Source organism: Sebastes umbrosus, chromosome 13 (genome assembly GCF_015220745.1).
Source record: "Sebastes umbrosus isolate fSebUmb1 chromosome 13, fSebUmb1.pri, whole genome shotgun sequence".
NCBI lineage: Eukaryota > Metazoa > Chordata > Actinopteri > Perciformes > Sebastidae > Sebastes > Sebastes umbrosus.
In genome coordinates, this window is record NC_051281.1 from 31,806,945 (window position 1) to 31,829,565 (window position 22,621).

General features: G+C 39.8%; 1 protein-coding gene across 1 annotated transcript in view; it reads left to right on the forward strand.

Moving 5' to 3' along the window:
• The window catches only part of pcbp3 (poly(rC) binding protein 3), a 157,801-nt gene that overhangs the window by 72,991 nt on the left and 62,189 nt on the right, over positions 1-22,621 (forward strand). The window contains exons 2-5 of the mRNA XM_037789616.1: positions 16,042-16,123; positions 16,294-16,359; positions 18,591-18,696; positions 19,803-19,922. The gene's annotated coding sequence lies outside the window, so the exon portion shown is untranslated. The remainder of the gene's footprint in view (positions 1-16,041; positions 16,124-16,293; positions 16,360-18,590; positions 18,697-19,802; positions 19,923-22,621) is intronic.

Here is a 22,621-nt window from a genome sequence, read left to right on the forward strand (position 1 = left end):
GAAAAAGACATGCTGTGATTTGGTTTCAAAAACTTTTGACGTTTTGAGATTGCTACAAGAATTGCATTTTTTGGCGATTAGATGGCGAGCACTTCTGTTGTGTAAACTGCTCAGAAACCCCCTTATTGTCTAATAGTAGCTAGGAAAGCCATCCATCCTCTGAATGCTCAAGGTCTCTAGTTTGATCCATCCATCCTCTGAATGCTCTAGGTCTCTAGTCTGATCCATCCATCCTCTGAATGCTCTAGGTCTCTAGTCTGATCCATCCATCCTCTGAATGCTCTAGGTCTCTAGTTTGATCCATCCATCCTCTGAATGCTCTAGGTCTCTAGTTTGTGGCTGTAAAGTTTCATGAGGCTGTGATTATCCTAGAGGTCACCACAGGTCATTTTATACAGTGAGGTCAAGTTTCACAAAATGGTTTCACTAAATATAATGAAATGTCTCCTATGGGGACTAACATCGTCACACATGAACACAGTTGGGCTCATTGGATCCACAAGAGTCTCAGCTTTACAGTGATACACAATTAATGCAATTCCAAGACTGTTTAGGGACCCCAGTATGCAGAAATATGCAAACATAATTTTTCGAATATGCAAAAATAACACATTTATACTGCATAAAAAAAACCTGCATGCCCAAAACTGCATGTGATTATCATAAAGTGGGCATGTCTGTAAAAGGGAGACTCGTGGGTACCCATAGAACCCATTTTCATTCACATATCTGGAGGTCAGAGGTCAAGGGACCCCTTTGAAAATGGTCATGCCAGTTTTTCCTCGCCAAAATTTAGTCTAACTTTGGAGCATTATTCAGTAAAGTCGAGGGTTATGTCAGTCCATCTCTATATGCTAGTCATGTGAGTATATTTGGGGTGGCTGTGGCTCAGAGGGTAGAGCAGGTCGTCCACTAATCGGAAGGTCGGTGGTTCAATCCCCGCTGCTCCGGGTCACATGGGGGGTTAAGTGTCCTTGAGCAAGACATTTAACCCCAAATTGCTCCTGAAGGCATAGCCATCGGGGTGTGAATGAGTATTTAGATTAGATCCTGATGGGCAAAGTTGGCACTGATAGCCTCTGCTGAATGTGTATGTGAATGGGTGAATGCTGACATGTAGTATAAAGCACTTTGAGCGGTCGGAAGACTAGAAAACCGCTATATAAATGCAAGTCCATGTAATGGTAAATGGTAAATGGACTTGGACTTATATAGCGCTTTTCTAGTCTTCCGACCACTCAAAGCGCTTTACACTACATGTCAGTATTCACCCACTCACACACACATTCATACACTGATGGCAGAGGCTACTAAGGTGCCAACTTTGCCCATCAGGATTTAATCTAAATACTCATTCACACACCGATGGCTATGCCTCTGGGAGCAATTTGGGGTTAAGTGTCTTGCTCAAGGACACATCGACATGTGACCCGGAGCAGCCGGGGATCGAACCACCGACCTTCCGATTGGTGGACAACCTGCTCTACCCTCTGAGCCACAGCCGCCCCAATGTACCATTGTTTATGAACCTGAAATCATATATATTAATGTAACTATTCTAAAATAATCTGGCTCCTTTCTGTGCAGCTGTTTGTTTGTGTGTGTTTGAGAGTCAGAGAAAGAGGGAAAGAAACTGAGCGGAGCAACCGGCTGTCTTCACGAGAGAAAATCCACTTGAGAAAGAATAAAGCTTTAGAGTTAGTTCAACATCATTAAATCTGTAAGTCGCCACCTTGGGGAGCAATCAAGCTCCATTTGCAGTATGTCTTGATAAAAAGGAGAAAATCAGGTAATACGCCCTGTCAGAAAAAAAAAATTGACTGGTCAACAGTTTGCAACTGGTAATTTATCAGATTTATTAAAGCTGGCACTTTTTATCTGCAGAAAAAAATTGTACTAGTAAGGGGAAAAAACAGCTGTACAATTTCCATGCACATAAGGGGGTTATGACTCATGATGCATGAAACTCATTTGGCTGACTGTGAATATAGAATTGGGATATCTTAGACAAGGCACATAGCATTCTACTTCTCTTTCATCAAAAATATATGTATCTGGATATGAATACTTGTGCTGGACATTATAGAGCGATGAACGATTTGCAGCTTTCCTTCTGGAGACGTATGCAGGATTAATAAGGCTCATATCCTCGATTGCAGACATCACATTAATGTTACTCATCTGGCAATGAGCAATAAGCTTAACTATAATTATAGTGATATAATAAGGAAAACACAGATAATGTTTTTTTAAAGATTTACATTAATTTGTGCCTTAGTCTTCATTGAAGACAAGAAAAACTCTCTAACATCTTTTATATATTCAGATTAATCTGTTGGAAGAGCTACATCAATTGTATCAGAATTTAGAAACAGATGGTAGGTGATGAATAAACACCACACATGATAGAAACAGAACAAATAAAAGAACTATTTTCAATCTGTTCACAAACAGAGCATCGTGCTTGCAGGATATATGTCATACCCGTTAGAAAGAGACTTGTTGTGACTGTAAATCTGAGGAATGCTCATAAAATAGATTTAGCAGTCCGTGATTGACTGCCAATCTTGGAATAAATTGGTGGTGGAATCGTATTTATTGAACAAGTTGCTTGTCACAGCTGATAAAACAAAATGCCTCTGTGCAGCCTGCAAACAACAATAAGCTGTGGGTGACCCCCAACTTTTGGCAGGGGATACAGCACTCACTTTGTTAAAAAAGGATTTAGCAGAGATGGGAAATGTTAAATATTAGGCAGAATGTTTTTGGCATCATTGGGCAAAAAATTCCATAATAACCTTTCAGCATATTGTAGTTCAAGTGTTCTGAGAGAAAACTAGACTTTTGCTCCTCCTCATGGCTCTGTTTCAGGCTTTAAAACATCTAGCCTTTGACGGAAGACTTTGGCCAATCACAGGACATTTCAGAGAGAGAACGTTCCTATTGGCTGTTCATTCAACGGAGGCAGCTGCAAATCACTCGCAAACTCTGATCAAATGGTCAAACTAGGCAGCGCTGATCACATATGAATTAATATTCTGTTACTGTAATGTCTATTTCTTTCCTCAAATGTGTTCAGAATCATCTTGTAGTGTACTGTTTAGCTGTAAAATGAGAAAGTTTGCTCCGGCTGGTGGGCGGTGCTTGGTATTTCCTTAACTGATCTCAACATGGCTGCCGGGTCAATAATAATATTTTTCCCATTCAAAATTCACCAAAATTATGCAAAAGCATATTTTTCCAAACTAAGTGTTGTAACTATGAGGAGACCATTGATGTGTAAATTAATTTTGGTGGAACTACAATGAGTGAAGTTATGGAATATTTTTGAATATTGAATTTTTTATCTCTTTTCGACGTTGCACTTTGTAGACGGTCCCTGACCACTCGTCTTACAGCCGGCTGCACATAGAGACCAATATAATGTGTCCATCTCAGAGGACGGCTTGTTGTGATTTAAATGATGTTGTAGCTCGTTGTCTACCTCACTACGGTTAGAAGAGCCGTCGTTTGTCTTTTCACAACGTTTCTGTTATGAGTTATTGATCCAGGAAGTTTGAATCTGCCAGATTTTTCTGCGTCCACCAGTCTAAATGACCAGGTTGTGCTATACATAGTTAAAGTCTTTCTCAGTTTCTGGTTTCTCACTGTGATAATCTGCCAATTGTTATTTTCTGTTCGGTGCCAAATGGCATTGACATTTACTTTGTTGATAATGTCCAGGGATTGATGCTTTTTCTTACAGCCCTTCTTTCTTTAGTAGTGTATATCATAATGTGCAAACCATTTATTATGTACGTCCTGCATTGGTATATTTAGATTGTAAACCTTGTACAACATGCTTTGGAAATACTTAGGATTATGCCAATAAAGAAAAATAGAAATGAATTTGTATGTATGATACAATTGCACTCTCTTAGTGACTTCTCTCTTACTGCATGTAAAGGACACTAGTCAAAAGCCCACACACACATAACACAACATGCAAATCAAAAGAGGCATACACTACATACAGTATGCACATGCACACAGTCTCATATCATCAACACACGCACATAGCACAAACAGACCCTTCACACACACAGTTCACCACCCGACAGCGGCTGTGATGAGCAGGCAGAAAGGAGAGCCTGTCTGGGCATAAATATGTCCAGCGTCAAGATATACAACTGGCAATTCCATCTCCAGTTGAAGCCTCGCCGATTGCTTTTTGCCCCTTCCCTGCAACTCATGCAGGCGTGCAATACACACAGACAAAAACATAGCCTTGCACACGTGCATGCACAGCACAAACACATAATACACACGCAATGAGGGGGGTCAAAGAGGGGATATCTAACAAAATGAAAATTACTTCTCAGTTCAATTGAGGATTATGCAAACACATCCATCCATCATACAGCGATGCTTTGTGCAGCGGAGCAGCAACCTACAACCACAGGATGCAATGTTACACCGCAGTCATATCTAGCAGTGTGTCTGGGTGGTCACATCAGAACCAGGGTACTCTGTGATCGATCACTTTTAATAGATTTATAAAATTATTTTTTTTTTCATTCATAACTTTGTGCCCATACATTTGTGCCCATACATTATATACTGTAATTTAAATTCCTGTTTATGTTTTGACCAATTTGTTACTGCATTAAAAAGGTTTACACTTGAGTTGTAATTCCTGTTCATTTTAAAGATTTTTTACCAAGTTGATGGTGTAAGATTTATTTTTTTAATAATAAATACAAATTCACTAAATGTTTTGTTATGTTATCTATATATTCATTTGCTACATTTTGTTTTACAAAGTTAGGTAAACAATGTTTAAGTCAGGCCTGATGTTCCCTCACACATACCAGAATGATCACAGTCACTTCCACCAAGTGATGCATACAGCTTATTAATAAAACACTGGTATTGGATCGGTACTCTGTAACTCCAGGTATCGGTATTGTTATCGGGGCTGAAAAAATTGGATTGGTGCATCCCTATTTTACCAACAGGACACTTGTCCCATTTAACTCATCTTTCAACGTAGACTAGTCCAAAACAGAAGTGAAGCATAGCAGCCGCGCCACATGGAGGCGTGGCACGCATGGCTTTGACCGTATATTGATATCATACCAGCAACATTACTCGATTTCAATGTCTGTACCTATGGAATATGTCACAGATATGAAAAAAAGTTAATATTTATTTTTAACTCAACACGTCCTTTTTCCGTTTAGAAGTATAAGCCCTCTAGCGTTTTTCTGTTGACAGAATCTCTTTATTTATTAACACAACGCTTTTATACTGAAATATTTGCAGTGTTGTGGAAAATGCAGCGACTTGCACGGCTCCGTAAATGAATAGAGTACTGGCTTTTAATTGTGGATTATTATTACTATTTACAAATGAGCACATGCTTCTTAACCTTTTGTGTCTAAAATAAATATAAAGGACATTCATAATCAAATGAACATGGCCATTATGAAAGGCAAACTTAATGTAGAACGAAAGGGCTGGCAGTAACAGCGCAGCATGGAAACACTGTCTGTGTGGACACCACACGCGTGAGACACGCAGCAGTTCAACACGGTAGTTGTCACGCGTCGCTAAAGCACTAAGGCTGACCCGAATGCCTCCAAGCTTTAACCCTTGCCATGGTATTCAACCTCCAAAACACAATTTGAATGCTACGTTAAAGAAATAAATGTATACTGGGAAAACAAAGTTCTGAAACTTGTGTTTGGTGGATTATTTCTCAGTTGTTACAATGCTAATTGGCATTGTATTTTACATGGTTGGAAAGCCTGTTTATTTACCTTCACAATGATGTCCAACTTGTAAGAATCATGCATTTGTGGGATGAGCAGCACAGCTGATTATGTGGGTAACGCCCAAGAAAAATGTTCCAAATTCTCTGCCAATGGTAAACAGTGTATTCTCCTGTTGGTGTTGACTCTTGTTTTGAGTTGTTTGGTGGATTGGATGATTGAACTCTCTATCAGTAACAAGGAACAAACAAGACATATTGGCTAATTTACACTTTATTCATTTAATACACCACCAGGAGCCTCAGTAGCGGTGGAAGATCCATACGCAGCCACAACAGCCTGGCACCTCCTCCTCATGCTGGTCACCAACCTGGTCACACGTTGCTGTGGGATGGCGTTCCATTCCTCAACCAGGATTGGTTGCAGGTCAGCCAACGAGGTTGTGTTGGTCACTCTAACACGTACAGCACGCCCAAGCTGATCCTACCAGTGTTGAATTGGGTTGAGGTCTGGACTCTTGGCAGGCTGTTCCATTCTCTCTACTCCCACATTGTGGAGGTAGTCTGTGATAACCCTGGCTCTGTGGGGGCAAGTGTTGTCATCTTGGAGGATGAAGTTAGGTCCCAGATTGTGGAGATATGGGATCGCCACTGGCTGCAGAATCTCCTCCTGATATCTCACTGCATTGAGATGGCCTTCAATGATGACAAGCCTTGTCCTGCCAGTGAGGGAGATGCCGCCCCACACCATTACACCGCCCCCACCAAAAGCTGTTACTCGATCACTGCAACAATCAGCATGGCGTTCTCCACGTCGTCTCCATACTTTCACCCTGCCATCCGACTTTGGCATACAGAACCTGGACTCATCACTGAACATGACATTCCCCCACATGTTCAGGTTCCATTGTCTGTGTTGTCGACACCAGCGCCAACGGGCCTGACGGTGAAGGGCAGTCATTGCAGGCTTCCTTGTAGCCTTATGAGAATACACTGTTTACCATTGGTAGAGCATTTTGGCAAATTTTTCTTGGGTGTTACCCACATAATCAGCTGTGCTGCTCATCCCACAAATGCATGATCCTTACAAGTTGGACATCATTGTGAAGGTAAATAAACAGGCTTTCCAACGATGTAAAATACAATGCCAATTAGCATTGTAACAACAGAGAAATAATCAACCAAACACAAGTTTCAGAACTTTTTTTTCCCAGTTTATATATGATTTTGAATGATATAGGATTTTATCGACTAATTGATGAGTTGATTTAATTGACAGACCTGTAAAACTGAGTTTCTACAAAAAGAATCACAGAAAAGCACCACCAAGTTTCTTGGAAATAAGTAATTTTACTAAAAAAATCTCTGTCGACTAAGACCAAAACGACCAATTAGGGGGCAGCCCAAGGTCAAAGTGCTGAATTAAGGGTGTTTTGGGGTGTTCACATCCATATTGGGTCAATAGTGTAGGACTTGTAGCCCTTTTAATACTTGGCAAAATGCATCAGGAGAATGACCCTAAACATGCAGACAAGATCTGGGAAGGTTTTCACTTGCCATGTACTGTATGTAATCCAAGTGTTTACTGTACGTTTTTCACTGGCTGATGACCAGACTAAGGCCAAAAGCTGGCTGAAGCACAGGCCTGGCAGACATTTATCAAAAATGATAAATGTTTGCCTATGTCTTTAGGTCAGAGACCTCAGTCACTCAATAACTGAAAAGAATTATGGCACCAAAAATCAAACGTCAGTATACTGTAGGTAATAATAATATACAGTAGCTACGGTCTCCCCCGCGTCCTCCGACTGCGGCCAACACTGTTTAACAGACGGGCTTCACTAGATACAACCAAGAGGTTTTGGTGCTTCACTGTAGTTTGTGTTGGAGTCTGAGTCTGAACAGTGTAGCCACACGCAAGCGCACATGGGACACTGACCCGGATTGATTTATACGTGTAAGAAGTTACAAACAATCCCTTTAACCCATAAGAACCCGGACCCATTTCTCCTTCAAGGAAAATTATGGGGGATATAATACAGACTATATAATAGACCACATAGAACACATTTCTGAATTTTTTTTCAAAATACCACCCCCTAGTGTCAAAGACCTGTAAAGTTACATATACGTCACATTGGGCGTTTATGGTAAATTTATTCCTCATTTGAACATAAATCAGCCTGACAGTATTTTTGTGTTTGGTAACAAAAACTTGTCTTTTTATTTGCATTTCCACAAAATTATAACTTTACTTCTTAGGTTTAACAACAAAATCTTTTTTTCAGATTTGTTTTACAACACAAAAATCACTGTCATCTCCCTGGATGACTGCCAGTGCATCCTGAACACTGTATTGCTTCTTGTTATCCATACTACAGAAAAAATAAAATGGCATTGAAATATAACTGATATAGGGTAGAAAAATCTTGTTTGTCTGTTTATTTTATTTACTGATAGGCGAAAATTGTTTCATTATACATTTTATTAATAATTTAATTAATATAACATGATTTTTTGTTAACATTTGTTTTAATATGCCCTGAATTGAACAATATAAAATATATTAACTAAATATCATTGAATCAGCTAAATTAACTGAGCAGATCATAATAATTTTTCTTATTGTGACATTAATGTCACATCAGGTTTTCCGTGACAGTTTTCAGGTTGAAGGCCCGATGTGACATATATGTCTCAACGATATTCATCTGATTTGTTTTATATCAATTTGTTCAAGAAATGTGATCACAACAGGTTAAATGTAATAAAGGACATGTTATTTAAGTATTACAATTCTTAAATGGCTTGATTCTTACCTTTAGCAACAAAAAATAAGCTTTTTCAATTTAGCTAGTTCTGTCACATGTGTTAACCTGGCACACAGACATCTTGGAAATGTTGCTATGGAAACACAAAATCACATGACCTGTCACATGACCCATCAGGATGTTCAGTATGTGTCACTTAGGGACTCCATGAGTTAAAGTCAAGGATAAAGCTTTATAAGGAACTTTCCAGAACGTTTAAAGGGCGTGTGACACCTATGTCACCGTGGGTTCTTATGGGTTTTAAACAAAGGCACCAACAGTAGACATTTTGTGCTTTGCACTTTGTTTTCAATTCTGCAAAACACTACACACTGTTACATCAGACACATACGTTCAAGAATTAATCTCTTGCAATCATTGGGGAAACGCTTCTATTCAAAATGCAAAACATACCAATCAGCCTGTCTCAGCCCTACAAACAGACCTCAAGCTCACCTCTTTTGTGAGAACTTTGCAAACATGGAGGCAGTGAGAGTGAGAGGAAGAACAATGAAGGGGACCAGGGATGACATTGCTTGTGATGTGGATGAGGTGATGTGGCCAGAACCAAACAGAAGGCAGGATTCATAAACCATCCACCCCATTCCTTACAATACTACTTTTTGTTTACCATTGCACTCTAATTTTACTGTAATTATTTTTGTTTCAGTGAGTATAAAGTGAAAACCAGGAAAGGCAAAAAAAACATGCTGTAGCCTATTTATTTATTTATTTGTTTTGCAAGCCTTTCTATTTTTGTGTTCATTGAAATGTGATTAGATGTACTGTACTGGAACAATCTTTCACAAAAGCCTGTATGAGAACATTAAAAAGGTATACAACATAGTAAAGACAGCAGTTTTTGGTATAAAGCACATCACTTTGTTGTTGCTGAATTCAAAGACTTATTCAAATGGTGATTAAAATAATTTTGTTGCAAAAATGTAATTTTGAAAAACGTTGTTAGGTTTTGATTGCAGTGTTTTATTGATTTTGCTCTATGCAAGGCTGCCCCTGCCTTTTAAGAGAAAACAGCTTTCTACACAATAACTATCTTGAACTATCACCTTAACGGTAGAACATTTAACAGTTGGTCCTCCTCCACGGCTTAATGAGTGAGCGAGGGAGAGAGAGAGCAGCCATAGTCGATCGAGCTACAGAGTGAATGAAGAGAGGGAGCGGCGTAAGTGAGAACAAAGCAGTGAATCAGAGAAATAAAACTATTTCTGAAGCCCAGAAAGGTCCCGAACACAGCAAAATAAGAAGAAAAGAGAGAATCCTGGCAGAGGGCTGCAGGGTCTCTGTAGCTACAGACACCAGCACTTCTAGTGGGGCAGAAGTGATTATTGAGAAGGATTATTTTTGTATCATTCTATACATTATCTTTTAAGGAATTCCTGCATATCATACCTTCAAGAATCATAGTTAGAACATGTGCTCCTGGCCCACAACTAACTAAATCCTGAAGGTGTTTTTTGCTTTCTAATTTCTGGGAGTGCAGAACTACATAAACTTGATGATGTGACCCAGCAAATGCACATCAATGTTCGAGAAACTTTAACTATCTAAAATGCAACTTTACTATTGTGTGTAGTTTTAGAGCTTGCTCATACGTTGTTCTCTTACAGTGTCAGTGTTCGGCAACTCTGACAAAAACACCTCGGAAGCAAAAATCCCTAAAAACGCAGCAGTCAAGAAAGCTGATGCACACTCTATAAACATAGCATGACTAATCCCTCCTCACAAATGACAAGGCTAGTCATCTTACACACAATGAATGGTCCCCCTCTAACTGACTTCAAAGCAAAGCATTTGCCACAACACAGTCTTGAGTGATGGAACTACATTTCTGTCAGTAGCACACAGGGTTAACTAAACAAGCAATTTCAGCGCGGCAGCATTTGCTAAAAAGCTCGATGGGGCCAGCTAAGCTCCTGTGATTGGCCTTTGTGTGTGAAAGTGACCACTTAAGTGCTGTGCAGCCCCTCCTGAGTGTGTTTGTAGACATAAGCACTTCCTCTGACTTTTTGCCTGCTCGCACTGACTGTGTGTGTCCTTGGAAATGTATTGCTGTGTGTGTACATGCTCACTGGTCCATTTGTGGTGGTTTTGCATCGTGTGTGCAGGTGTGTGAGAGACTACATCTGTGTTTTTAAATGCCCTGCTACATTTTGGGAGCTGTATAGTGCGTTTTCATCATTTCCAACAAGATTTTAATGCCCCATGTAAAAAAATGACCGTAGTTAAGCAGCTTTTGGAAGCGAGAATATTCACAGGTTCACTGACCCATTCACTGACCCAAATAGTGTCCACTAACAAAATATTAGTCAACTTAGTATGATGTGTTATTTTCTTATTTTGAGGTAATACCCCCAACGACATTACATATTTACAATGACATTGATCTACTTTTCAATGTTTTATCTCCACTCCAGCACATTTCATTATATATATGACACATCAAGTCAAAGTAGGGCTGTCCTCGACTAAAGACATTTTTAGTTGACTAACTCTCATATGATTTTGTTAACTAATCGATTAGTTTCTATAATTGACAGATCTGTAAAACTAAATTTCTCCACAAAGAATCACACCAAAGCACTACTTTACATCTTGTGTTTACCAGAGATGTGCTCATACGTTTCTTGGAAATAAGTAATTTGACTAAAAAGAATCTTAGTCGACTAGACCAAAACGACCGATTAGTCGACTAATCCACTAGGAGGGGGCAGCCATTGGTCAAAGTGCTGACTTAAGGGTGTTTTGGGGTGTTCACATCCATATTGGATCAACAGTGTAGGACTGGTAGCCCTTTAAATACTTGGTAAAATGCATCAGGAAAATGACCCTAAACATGCAGACAAGATCTGTGAAGGTTTTCACTTGCCATGTAACGCATATTATCTCAATCCAAGTGTTTACTGTACGTGTTTCACTGGCTGATGACCAGACTAAGACCCAAAGCTGGCTGAAGTACAGGCCTGGCAGAGCATTACCAGAAAAGATACATGTTTGCTGGTCAGAGACCTCAGTCACTCAATAACTACAAAGGATTATGGCACTTAACATCAAACGTCGGTCCACCACAGTGAGCCAGACTGAAGTCAACAACTATTGGGTGGTATGGATTACCCTCCAATTCCGTAGACATTCATGCCCGCCTCAGGATAAATTGTAATCACTTTGATGATCCACTGACATCATGTAGTGCTACCATCAGGTCAAACATTTAATTGGTCCAATACTTTGGCATAAGACTAAATACCTGCAAAACGTAGGACATCCCCATCATCTTCAGCTGTACTTAATGTTTTGTGCTAATTAACAAACGTTAGCATGCTAAACTAAGATGGTGGTCAAGGTAAATATTATTCCTACTTAACCAAGGCCTATTGAAGGAGGCTGGGTCACGCATCATCAACGCGTCATATCTTTGGTAAAATCTGGTTTGCACTCGCCGAATTTGAGCCAATCACAACGCACGACCACAGCGGACACTAGTGGACCCTAGCGGACCCTTGCAGACTCGGAAAGTATAACTGCGGCTTTAGTCTTGCTAATGAGGTCATGACATGCAGTGCACAGAGTAAGAAGGATGGGATTTACTAAAGCAAATTAATGTGGGCTCCCAATTTTAAATGCCATTTGACTGATAGAATGTCTTGCTGGCAAATGGTGATAAATAAAGCGATGTAATACACGGGGGATTGCTGTGGGGCCTTCTAGTAAAAAGCTGCTCACCCGGCATTTAGTACGCCCAATAAATTTTAACTGCTTCCATCCCACAATTCATCCACATTAGTGTCTTGGTCTGTGTGAGTTTTCACACATATTAATGGGACAAAATGAATAGGGATAGAGTGACCAAGTGTCCCACTTTATGAGGGACTGCACAGCATTTTTATCCCAGTTCTTGTCCCACATATTGAGACGATGTCCCACATTTTCTTTGGCTCTAGTTTTCAAAAGTCAAACAGCTGCAGGACAGACGTTTTTTTTTAAATCTGGCATTTATCCTGTTGGCTGTGAAGAAAGCAGGGAAGGCTGTCATCACTGGGCTGTGGTTACTGTCAAACTGAGCACACGTGGGTCAAATGCAGGTTGACCTGTCACCGTCTTTGCTACGCTATGCCGGGTCGCCGCAAACTCACAAACTATGCAGATTTAGGCCAAATACGCTGGAAACTACCACAAAGAAAAATAAATGCTGGAAATGCTACAACAAAGACTGTGAAACAACTTCTAAGTATTTATAAGCCGATTGAAGGCGATTCTCAGAGAGTTTTTTTGCGCAATTTTCCAGGGGGGAATACGACATGAAGTGACACAGTTCATGTGACAAGTTTCACAAGAAACGTTTGGGTCAAAAAGGGATGTGCTGATCTCTGGGTGCATTCGGGGAAAGCATAGAGATGTTACAACATCATCTTTGTCCCACATTTGATTTGTTGGGATCTGGTCACCCTAATAGGGATGCACCGACACCGGTTCGGAAATTGGGCCGATACTGACTCAAATAGCTGTATTGGGTATCGGTGACAATGGGACCGATCTATTCAATTCAATTCTGTTTGTATACCATATACAATATATACTGACATTATAATTCCAGTTTAAGCTTTGAGCAATTTGTTGCTGCACTAAAATGTTTAAACTTGAATTGTAATTCCTGATAATTTTTAAGATTTTTTATTAAGTTGCTGGTATACGATTTATTATTTTAATAAATATCAATTCACTAAATTTATATCTATGAATTTATTTGTTACGTTTTGTTTCACAAAGTTAGGAAAACAATGTTTAGGTCCAGCCTGATGTTGTCTTACACATAACAGAATGATCCCAGTCTCTTCTACACAGTGAGACATACAGCTGATTAATGAAACACTGGTATCGGATCAGTACTCGGTATCGGCCGATACCCAAAGCCCAGGTATCGCTATCGATATCGGGTCTGAAGAAGTCAGATTGGTGCATCCCTAAAAAAGAATACACTACCTTACTATTGGACCAGATGTTCAAATTGTGAAAAGTCACTGACAGTCTTTGCTGAATGTGTGATGTTAAGTTTTCCTAGTTTTACTTCTTTTTCCGGTTTCTATAATTAATGCATATGGCAAAAAGGCCTGTCTGGTTCCCTGACCTGTAGTTACAGCTGAACAGGCCTCATTGAGATCCAAGATGGTGTACAATTACCTCCTCACTCATTGCTGCCACTGCTGCCTGGGAGTGGAGCCCTACCACCGGCCCATTATTATTTTATGAATCACAGCTGAAATAAGACACAGTTATGACATAGTAAACATGTGCATGGACACAGAGCATTTTTATACACTTGGTATAAACTATAAAATCATTTTCTGTGTGCACACAAGGTATTATTTTATATATTCCAATAAATGGTGCTCTGCTGCCTCCCCCAACATATCTTAAATGCTACGCTAATCTTGTGTGTGTGTGTGTGTGTGTGTGAGAGAGAGAGAGAGAGAGATAGAAAGAGAGAGATATGTGTTGCGTTCACCATCAGTGAAGGGCGAGTCCTTCAGCAGACGGGGTCGGTGCTCTAATCTGAGGAGGTGATGATATTGTGAGGATATTTAATGAGAGGATAAAAGCAAAAGTGAAAGGGGGGATGAGTATTAGCCTTTTTAGATATCATTAAACATTAATACTGTCAGGGGGCTGGAGCACACTGGGGTCCTTTTCATTGACTTTCATGCTGCGTGCTAATAGAGTTTCACCTCTGGGGACCTTCACACCCCCACCCAGCCCTCGGCGCAGAGCTAACGCTAAGAGAAGATCAGATCGCCACCCCGCTTCTTCCTCGTGTGTGTGTGTGTGTGTGTGTGTTAACTGTAGATTATGTGAGGTCATGCACTCTCTCTTGCTCTCCTTCTCTTGTCTTTTGCTCACCATGTATGATATACACGTATTATAACTAGTCTGAAACTATTAAAGGACCTGAAGAGACTAGCATATATTAACCCAGCACTTAATCCTGGGAAGCACTTCAAATACTTTTCTACATCATTTTAGTTTTGTGTGCATTTCCACAGTAATGCTTGAAGTATTTAGCAAATGACTTTCGCTCTTATTTCATGTTTTAGTGAGTTTTAGACTTGAGACATGTCAGCAGTGTCTTCCTCATACTAGTTCTATTATCTATCAGTGCTCAATTAGCTCATTTGTCAGCGATTTTGTGTGGACTGGCCAATGTTTTTTGTATAAAACAGACTTTTCAGTCATTATTTAGAAGCCTGTTTGTGTTCCCTGAATAATTCATAATAAATTAAATGTATTAATTAATATTTTAGTAGGGCTGAAACGATTACTTTTATGGTCAATTAATCTGCTGATTATTTTCTCAATTCATCGTTCCATCTTGAAAACTCATTCATTTCATTTGGCTCATAATTAATGTAATTCTAATTATTATTATTATTATTATTATTATAATTATATTTTTTACTAATTCTCTCTTTTTAATTATTCTTAATGGTTTCTGTTTTTCATTTCACTGATATATATTTTAGCATCTACTTTCCTTTTACTGTCTAATTCTATCATCTATCTTGTTTGAGTGTGTTGCATTTTTCTTTTCTTTTTTAAAGCACATTGAGCTACATCTCTTGTACGAAAAGTGCGCTATAAATACAGTTATTATCATTATTACTATTATAATTACTGTTATTATCATCTTTAAAATCCAAACAATAGTACAAATGCCTCCCACAGTTTCCTAACATTCCTAAAAGATGTCTTTAAATTGCTTGTTTTTCTCCACCAACATGTCAAAGCTTTAAACTATTCAGTTTCCTAATTAATAACACATACAAATGCAGCAAATCCTCACAATTAAGAAGCTGGAACTAGGGGATTGTTGGCATTTTTGCTTAAAAAAAAAAATTAAATGGTTGCCAATTATTTTTCTGTCCATTACCGAATTGATCAATAGACCAATTGTTTCAGCCTTACAACACACAGGTTGTTTATTTGCAGTTGCACTTCACTTGTATCACTAATGACAAATATAACAGTATAAAAGCATGTATCTATTTTTACATCCCGTTGTTCCTACATTAACTTGTGTTCAGGACGGACACCAGCAGCCAGTCATTTAATCAACGCTCCTTCTATCTGAATGGTGTTTGTCATGTGAAGCACCAACAGAGGGCAGTGGTCCCCTTCCAAACTAAAGAGGCTTGGCAGCGCACACAAACTCAAACCCTCCGTGTTTGTGTGTGTGTGTGTGTGCGCATGTGTGTGTGTGTGTGTGTGTGTGTGGGTGTGTGTGCGTGTGCGTGTGCGTGTGCGTGTGTGTGTGTGTGTGTGTGTGTGTGTGTATGTATGTATTTATTGTACAGCTGGGTGTGGCTGGGGATGAATGACTCAGTGGGGTATGGGCAGATGGTTATGGAAGGAGCTGTTAAACCTTAAGTCACACTGACACCAAAATTAATAAATGAATCTCATTCACAGGAATTCCTCTCCTCTCCTCTCCTCTCCTCTCCTCTCCTCTCCTTCCCTGGAGCGCTGACTGTCAATAACTCAACTGCACAGTGTAAGAAACATTAACACAACTTGCATGGATGAATAATTCAGTCATTTTTGCCTATATTCAAAATTGAAGCGTTCATGCCTTCACTTCAGTATGTAACAGCAGAGGAGTGCATGGTGTGCTTTCATATATTCAGTGTTGTCTTTAAAGCAGTATTTTCCTTCCTCCAACAGATCCGCGGAACCCACTTCAACAATTTATTTGATCCTAATACGCTTCTGCCGGACAGGCGCAGCAAAGTAAGTGGCCGTGTTCAATTTGATTCTAAAGATTCCACATTCTTTGAACGGTATGCTGCCTAGATCACAATCCACCTCAATCACTTGTATGCTCTTCACACTTGGCTTGTACTTGCAACATATTTCAGTTCAGTTCAGTTTCACAAGCCCTCTGAATTATCAAGCACATTTACCGACAGTATAGAGGTTAAGTAAGCCACAGATTCCCACAGGTTAATTAAAATCCCATTACTCCTACACTCAACTATTCAATTCTACTACATTCATGAGCAACTTGAGTGTCCGATTTCTGGATGCACTGATACTGATACCAGATCAGATATCGGGCCGATACTGACTCAAATAGCTGGAACGGGTATCGGTGACAATGGGGCCCATCGATTAAATTCAATTCTATATTTGTATACTATACACATTATAGTCTGTCATTTTTATTCCTATTGAAGTTTTGACCAATTTGTTGCTGCATTAAAACGGTTTACCTGAATTGACTTGAATGAAATTAACTGAATGAAATTAATTATAATTCCTGTTAATATTGAAAGTTTTTTTGCCAAGTTGTTGGTGTATGATTTATTATTTTAATAATAACAAACAATTCACAAAATGTATGTTATGTTGTGTATTTATTTGCTACATTTTGTTTAAGTTAGGAAAGTGATGTTTAAGTCAGGCCTGATGTTGCCTTACACATAACAGAATGATCCAGTTACTTCCACACAGTGAGGCATACAGCTTATTAATGAAACACTGGTATCAGATCGGTCCTCGGTATCAGCCGATACCCAAAGCCCAGGTATCACTATCGGTATCTTGACTGAAAAAGTCAGACTGGTGCATCCCTAGTCTGATTGCATTTGATTAATACAACTGTGAGGAAACATTCAGATTACCTCTTACACCGCAGCAGGCATTGTGGCCTGATGGACAGATGACAGTATATGACATGCAACAAAGGTTCCAAGGCTGGAACCCGGGACGCTGCGGTTATACGGCATGCTTTGTAACTCGGTTATCAAGGCGCTCCACAGCAGGCTGATTCTAGGATCAGACCTTCAGGGGGGCTCAGCCCCTAATGAGAATGTGACATTTGTACAGTACACAAGAAAACAGGAAAACACTAAATTCAGGCGCTGGTGACAATTCAATATATAATGGAATATAATGCAGTAAGGCTGTCAGTCATGCTCTATTGCTTTCAAATATTTATTCTCCTGAATATAAACTTTTCTCATTTATTGTTATCCCGTTTTAACCTATATCTATGGTAATAACGACCAATTTGACCCAACGTTCTGTCAGAACATTCAGCAATTTTATTTGCTAAAGTTTCAATTTACAGTACTTGTGTTTTTGAACTGTGCCATCATGAAATTCAAATACTGGATATTAAACCTGTTTAAATAAAGCCCTTTTTAAAATGTACCTTTGTCTCTAAGAGACAGTTTGCAAAATCCCAAAAATAATTTTAGAAAGTAATAATAATAGGCCTTATATTTAACACCGAGAGACCCATTTAGACCTATTTTTTGGTCTTTTTAGGGGGAGATAGCAGGTCAACAGTAGATGTCACATAGAAGTGGTGTACATCATCTGAAAGCTGGAACCTGAAGATTAATTTGAGATGGAGCTCAGCACTGTTTGTTCAGTTGTTCTAGTCATAAATCAGAAATAAACAGTGTATCAGGGCTTAGAACAGTATATGATAGCCATTCCATTGCTCTATTATGTCTCATAAGTTGTTGCAGCAATTTTGGGGTAGCTGTAAACTGCATGTGGTTATCATAGTATCAAGTGGGCATGTCTGTAAAGAGGAGACTCGTCGGTACCCATTGAACCCATTTACATTCACATATCTTGAGGTCAGAGGTCAAGGGACCCCCCAGTGAAAATGGCCATGCCAGTTTTTCCTCGCCCAAATTTGAAGTGTTATTAAGTCTCCTTTCCGACAAGCTAACATGAGGGTTGGTACCAATGGATTCCTTAGGTTTTTTAGTTCTAGTGATAACAATGTCTCCACTCAAGTCTCACTTCTACTCTCTTAAAGACTGTAATGTCGGCCGGGATCGGCGGCGATCCCACAGGTCTCAAAGGGTTTGATAATATTATTTAGGGGTGATGAGATGAAATATACGTGTGCTTGAGCACCCCTATAAGACTCTAAAATCATCACTGCTCCACAGCATAATATTTGACCATGTTTTGATGTATTAACCCTTTCATCTGTTTAGGTGCATCGGCTAGACGTCTAGCCTCCCCATTCTGCTGGAAGGCTGTCAGCCACAGGTCACATGACCTGGAAGAAAAAAGCTGGGAGACTTTTGGGATCCCTCTTCGGTGAGACATGCCTTCTTAATGTTATTGCTTGCACACACTATGAGCAACATGATTGATGGGTTGCTCTACTCAGAAACACAGGTTTTACCAAGAAAAACAATCTGTATATTGATAATGTATACTTCAATAGAGGTTTAAAGCAATTTTTTAGTGCTACATAGTTTTGAAGAATCAACATTTGAAGGGCGAGTCCATTCTTTTTTTTTTTTTTTAGGTTTTTATATAATTCTGTAGCTTCCCAGCAGTGTTCCTTATGTATTCAAATCTGGATATTCACATTTTGGTCAAAGCACGTATGTTTTAGCATCAAAATGCTATTTGCCCAAGCCCTTCCAAAAACGTTTTCCCACGTGACCTGACGTATGTTTCTGCATGATGACGCTGTTACATACACAAGGCCTATACATCTATATAGTCAGTAACTTAAATTGCGGTCAGCATGCTCGCAGTTTGGAGAAGCAGACAGGAGTACTGGCACAGAAGCAAAGCAACGTACTGCTGTTGACGCCACGTTAGTTCGGATCTGAAAGTCACAGAATAACACAAAAAACCTACCCAACCAAGGCAGCAGTAGACCAGCAACTCCTGTGTTCTGCAAGGAAAAATTCAGTTTTTTTGTCAATGGAGTCTGGTGGCTTTGGAAAGAGCATGGAAACAGGCTTCAGTTCCCCATCGGAAAGGACTGTCTGACGGCGAGGTAAAGCGGTGAAAATATTGTAAATATGTCGTACATTTAAACTACTATTGACTTTTCAGGTGGGTCTTTTTCAGGTGGCTAAAATACATTTTTCTGCTGTTCCCGTCCAGAGGTGCTTTATCTTGTGGTCAGACAGCCTTTTCTGACGGGGAGCTGAAGTCGTAATATAGACTCCATTGACAAAACAGTCATTTTACCTCGCAGAACACAGGAGTATACATACAACCCCTCTTCGCTTCATCGTCACTGCTTTTTGCTAACGGCTGAGTGGCTGTTTCCATTTGAAACCCCCAGAAAAAAACGCAAATGGAATCGACCTTTGAAGAAATGATGATAAAAGTTACCTGATTTCATATTTCATATCCCCTGTTGCAACCTCTCTTTTCTATTCCTTTTCATTGGGCTTTAGCATGGGCTGGTTATCAACCTGAAGGGAAGTCCAAAGGCTGATGAACTGACCTGTGTCTGTGAGACCACATTGCTCTGGTGTCCTGTATGCCCTGGGAACACAACACCCAGCGCAAATCTGGTGAGTAACTCATTTGACTGGCCAATATGGTAAATTGATGGTATTTACTCCTTTCCATTTCAGAGAGGTTTAAGCAAGCAGGTGTCCTCTCTTTGAAGTTTTAGACTGGAGGATGTTTGATGGGGGCTGTGCCACTGCTGTTGATGTGCGTCAGACAATTTTGAATTAACCTCGCCTGCAATCATAGAATTTTGTTTGGTTGGAAGGCAAGGATAACTATCAATGATACAGATGTAAACAAGGCAAAAGTGAGCATGGCTCACATACCCCCCCACTCACTGCTTGACCCCTACTAAAGTAGGGCCAAAGGTTTTGCCCTTTTGGAACTAAAGGAATCAGTCTATTGAGCACAATCTAGCTTGTTATTAGCTCACTTTCCTCAGGATAAAGTCAGTAGAAGACATATGGTCTGTGTTGTTGATGCTCTCCAGGTTTTAACCACTTCATTACTTGCTTGTATTTCAACACCTGGACTCTGTGTCCACGATGCCGGGTGATAGTGTCTGATATTTCATTAATTGTACATGATTTGGGAACTTGCCATCTAAGTTTGATGATGAATCCGACACGGTGCCAAGTCATTAGCTGTAGATGATTCAAGATCTCCCCAAGCATACATACATACATACATACATACATACATACATACATACATACATACATGCATAGAAATATTCATAGAGCGCTGGATTGTAGCATAAGCTGGTCTCTGATGAGAAAGCCATCGGGCACCCAGGACTTCTACCCCCAAAAGGCACAACTAGACCACACTGTCAAACCATCATACCAAATGTTAAGTTCCTGAGTTAAATAGTTTCCGAGTTGTACTTCCGAAACGAAATCGAAGTCGGAAAAAAAAGTTTTTGGCCCAAATTTCAAAACTTTTGGGCAAGTACTGCTCCGGACATGAAAGTATGACACGGCGAACAGACAGCAGGACGGACACGCGGAGCGCTATATCCCCCCCACTACGTTGTCGCGGGGGTATAATAAATAGGAGAGGTTCAATGTCTATAACTACACATCAAGCATTCATATTTTTTTCTGTTCTTTATCTTCCTCTTTTCTGCCTGTCAGTCAGCCTAAATATCTTTCTCTATTTTCTCTACTGTTAGATGAAGTAACAAGGCATATACTCCTCTGTCACTCCAAACTTCATCTCTCTTCGGTTCTCTGCAACACAGTGTCAGTTCAAACAAAATCTCCCATGAGCTTTAGGGTTTTAGTGGTCCGCCTAAACGTTTGGTAATGTGAACGCTTTTTCCAAACTTGGGGTTGCAGACCAAGAAACCATAACCCAACCAACCTGACACAGTGGACCATGTTGTGTGAGATGATTTGTGATTTATTGTTTGTGTAGCAGTAGCCATGGTTTGTTTAAACAAATTAACTCTGTAGCGTATAAGCTAGCCCGGTGGAGATTTTGACTACTAGTAGGTATTGCGATATACATTCCAGCTAATGGTTTCATGCTACTCCATTGATTGGTTGCAGTTAACCTTTGTCAACCATAGGTACCAACCCCGTCATGCTAGCTTGTCGGGAAGATCACTAAATAACGTTACAAAGTTACGCTAAATGTTGGCGAGGAAAAACTGGCATAGCTCTTTTCAAAGGGGTCCCTTGACCTCTGACCTCAAGATCTGTGAATGAAAACTGGGTTCTATGGGTACCCACAAGTATCCTCTTTACAGACATGCCCACTGTATGATAATTGCATGCAGTTTGGGGAAAAAAACATGCAATATAATGTTTTATTTTCGCCTATTCTAAAACGATGCATTGAATATTTCTGCATACTGGGGTCACTAAACAGTCTTGGAATTGCATACATTAGGTATCACTGTAAAGCTGAGAGTCTTGTGGATCCAATGAGCACAATTGTATTCATGTGTGATGAAGTTAGTCCCATTTCATTGTAGTGAGACCATTTTTTGAACTTGACCTCCCTGTATAAAATGACCTGTGGTGACCTCTAGGATAATCACAGCCTCATGAAACTTTACAGCCACAAACTAGAGACCTAGAGCATTCAGAGGATGGGTGGATCAAACTAGAGACCTAGAGCATTCAGAGGATGAATGGATCAAACTAGAGACCTAGAGCATTCAGAGGATGGATGGATCAAACTAGAGACCTAGAGCATTCAGAGGATGGATGGATCAAAACTAGAGACCTAGAGCATTCAGAGGATGGATGGATCAAACTAGAGACCTACAGCATTCAGAGGATGAATGAATCAAACTAGAGACCTAGAGCATTCAGAGGATGGATGGATCAAACTAGAGACCTAGAGCATTCAGAGGATGGATGGATCAAACTAGAGACCTAGAGTATTCAGAGGATGAATGAATCAAACTAGAGACCTAGAGCATTCAGAGGATGAATGAATCAAACTAGAGACCTAGAGCATTCAGAGGATGGATGGCTTTCCTAGCTAGATTGACAATAAGGAGTTTTCTGAGAAGTTTCTAGAACAGAAGTGCTCGCCATCTAATCACCGAAAAATGCAATTCTTGCAGAAATCTCCAAATGTCAAACGTTTTTGATACCAAATCACAGCATGGCTTTTTCTATGGTGTGTCTTAAATTAATCTTCAGGTTCCCTGCTTTCAGATTATGTACTCCACTTCTATGTGGCATCTACTGTTGACTTTGTATCTACCCCTGAACATCCCCTGTCTCCCACCTCTAACCGT